Source organism: Triticum aestivum, chromosome 7D (assembly GCF_018294505.1).
Source record: "Triticum aestivum cultivar Chinese Spring chromosome 7D, IWGSC CS RefSeq v2.1, whole genome shotgun sequence".
In the NCBI taxonomy this organism is placed as follows: Eukaryota; Viridiplantae; Streptophyta; class Magnoliopsida; order Poales; family Poaceae; genus Triticum; species Triticum aestivum.
This window is the reverse complement of record NC_057814.1, coordinates 500,674,630-500,678,302: the sequence shown is the minus strand read 5'-3', so window position 1 is coordinate 500,678,302 and position 3,673 is coordinate 500,674,630. Positions and strand designations below refer to the sequence as shown.

Here is a 3,673-nt window from a genome sequence, read left to right as displayed (position 1 = left end):
AAACTTTGTAATTAATAATACGAACAATATATAATATCATAAAATATAAATATAATCTAAATGCCCATTACAGGTGATAAATGCTTACATATATTGCATGCTTGCTCACGACCATCTACAAGACAGGGCGGGTGAAAAGGTACACATTATTAGCACATTTGTATCGGGCCAGATAAAAGAAGACGGGGAAAGAGACATAGACCCATCAAAATATCGTCGCATCGTGCGTCATGTTAATAGTTATCTACAACAAGATATGGTTAGTTTTTGTCTCGTAATCCATGCATATAATTATGGATTGTTTTTATTTAGTTCATATGTTTAATGTTTTATTAATAACTATATCTAATTGTGACTGTGACTTGTATCTTATTTACACCAGTTATTCATTTCGATTAACATGCCGGGCTACCATTGGTATCTAGCAGTTGCCAACGCCAAAAAACGAGAGATCCAAGTATTGGACTCACTTGGTGAGAATGTCAAACGCAATGACCTTGCTACTACGGTAAATATCTATTTCTTTTCTCATCTTAGCATTTATTTTGTTTGACTTCATCCTTAACATTTCTCATATATAAAATAGTTGCTAGGGCTCGAGAAATGGCTGAAACTTGTAGAGCATAGTCCGGAGTTTATCAAAGCTCATAAGTGGTCTGATCTCAATGTTACAAAATGGACGGTTGTAGAGCAAATTCAGGAGGCAATACAAACCGATGGGTAAGCACTTGTTACAATGGTTTGTTTTTAGATTCATCTGTGTGATATTCTGAAGCATTATTTTATAATATTATAGCGTATCATGTGGATTGTTTATGCTAAACTATATGGAATACTGGACACCGCATGGACTGTCAGACCAGTTTACGCAGGTATTTCAGTTTTATACATTATCTCATAATGTTTTATCAGAATATCTTATAAATTGTTTTCATATTTTTTTTGTAGGAGGATATGAAACATTTTCGACAAAAATTAGCAATTATTTTGCTCGATTCAGAGCTTAATAAGTTAAAAGGATGTCCCATGTACCATCAACCTCTCAACGAAGAAACTTTAGCTAATTCTGATCTTGAGATCCTGGATAATCCATCTGACGTGGTCGAAGAGAAACGTCCCGCCCCAATCACTATCATTCCCACGGACCAACGTGAAATACTTGCCGGCCTCTGCAACTACATCATGTCGATCAATGATGCTGGATGTTTGGAGTAAGTATCATGTATCAATATTTAATGTGCGGATGTATATTATTGTTGTTCTTACCATCCAAATTACAGGAAGGTATGGGTCCGGAGCTCCACACCCGATCCAATGAGCTTAAGTCTTAAGAAACTTCAGTGCATACTTAACATGGAGCAGCCCATGGACAATGATTGCTTCAACACCGCCGTGCTTATGCTGGCATGTGACGAGGGAGTATTGTTCACAGACCCTCCTATACACTACATGGATCTACGATTTTGTGTGAGTTACCGTAACTCTTCATTCTAGGTGCCATTAGTATCAACATGTTGAAACAATATTCTTTTTCTTTTACTTAGTCCATGCTGCTAGAGTCAACACGAGGTCAGAAATTTTGTGAGAAGGAAACTATCCAAACGTTGGCAACATTATTTGATAGCTGGCCTGGGATGGAGACCGACATCTCATCTTGCAATAAGGTAAATAAAATATTTTGACCATTGTTATCATGGTTTGTTTTTGTTTCTAATAGCTTCATTTGTAGATTTATCTTCCCTATGCATCCATCGGCCGATACATCATGTACATCATCGACAAAGAGGCACGTCGTCTATATATTATGGATCCTATTCAATCATCACAATCGTCAGAGGATAAAAACTTGAGGCATTCACTAAAATTAAAAAGTTTTTCAAGGGATTTCAAAGAAGCACTCGAAATAAAGCTGCCTGGGTGGAATTTTGATATATCTAAATGGCATCGTTTATTTCCGGCCGGTGTTCCAACGAGTATAGACGGGTAATGAATTCATAACAAGAATATTTACTTTTGTTATCATTATATTATTTATAATATTAATTGAAAGTTTTCCAGGAATGTGTCTGGCTATTTTGTTTTTCATTTTATGCTCTGGTGGAACGGTAAAGAATTGGTCAAGCCGGTTTGCGCGGTGAGTATTGTGGGTTGCATGTTTTAAGACCTTCTCCGTGAATTTTTCATACTAAGTACATTTATTTTTTTCTGCAGGATGGGTATGAATTGAGGAAGCATTTTTTATTATACTTGCTAAAACATCGCGGGAATGAAGCTAGAGGAAACTTTCCTGATATTGTGAAAGAATTTCTTAACCGCATCATCTAGATATTAGTATTTTTGTAATAGATGTTAAGTTGTAACATCACTCAGCTTGTTACATTGCAATAATGGACTTCAGTTTGTGTTATATTGTTTGTATGTGTGGATTTTAACATGTAACTCTGGTAAACTATTTCAAGAGCCCGTGGCAACGCACGGGCACTCTACTAGTAACTAGTAATGGCGCACCAGCAGCACAGTGCGCCACTAAAATATATTTTTTATTTTTTACTTTTTTGCAAAACTACTAATGGCGCACCTGGGGCAGTGCGCCATTACTAGTTTAAGCTAGTAATGGCGCACGGCTCCCCCGTGCGCCATTAGTGTTTTTTTGCAAAACTACTAATGGCGCACCACCAGCAGGTGCGCCATTAGTAACCAGGGTTACTAATGGCGCATTATGTGGTGGTGCGCCATTAGTAACCTGGGACGAGCTAGATATTTTGGACAGCCACACCTACCCACTCACTTTCCCCACTTCATTCTCTCCTCCCTCCTCCAAGCTTGTCTCGGCTGCCTCCTCCTCCTCACCTCATTTGCACCATAAATTCATCCAAATTACGTGGTTAAAGCCCCTTTTTTGATAGGTAAGTAAGGGGGAAGCTATCTTTATGTTGTTCTCCCTCCAACAACGTGCACATGCACTTTTTATGTCCTAGCTAGATCTATGTATGTTTGTGGTGTTGCATATGTTCGTGGTGTTGCATATATGTTTGTGTTTGTAGGTACCGGTATTTGAAATGCGATAGTTGCCAATATTTTGCCGGAATGTTGATTCATTTCCGTTTCGGCGAGAATTTTGGCACTATGCATTCTTTTTGGTCCTATTTTTAGGGAAAGTCATGCCAAATTTTTTCTTGGTTCTAAAATATCGTTTTGCTCTACCCCGCAGGTGACCATGGTCCGCACGATGACCGAAGGCATCGTGAATAGGTTTTTGAGCTCCACGAAGGCCGAGATGCTTGAAAAGAACGAGACGGAGATAAGATGTCCGTGTCGAAGATGCAAGCTGAAGAGCCTTATTGCGCACCCGGATTCCGGGCAGGTGCGGGACCACCTGCTCTTGCCTGGTTTCATGGATGGCTATCGGTGGCAAGGTGATGAAGATGACTATGAAGTCGTCCATGGGGGTCGGGCAAGAAATGAGGATGGGCAGCAAGACAACCACCGCGGCTCGGGCGGGCGAGAAGACGAAGAATCTCCAGGACATGATCACGATGGTGATGCTGTACACAGTCATCATGTAGAAGATGCCGCACATGATGATGAGGAAGATGCGGGAGCAGACGAAGGGCATGATCATGAAGATGAAGATGCCGGCGGAGCAGACGACGATGGACCATCGATGGGCTGG

The 3,673-nt window shown here is 40.1% G+C and overlaps 1 long non-coding RNA gene across 1 annotated transcript; it reads left to right on the top strand.

Annotated features, from left to right (window-relative positions):
• The first annotated feature begins 1,819 nt into the window (after positions 1-1,819).
• LOC123166082 (uncharacterized) lies at positions 1,820-2,293 on the top strand. The gene is made up of 3 exons (XR_006483362.1): positions 1,820-1,983; positions 2,059-2,134; positions 2,212-2,293. It is a non-coding gene; the product is annotated as an uncharacterized lncRNA (long non-coding RNA).
• The last annotated feature ends 1,380 nt before the right edge of the window (positions 2,294-3,673 follow it).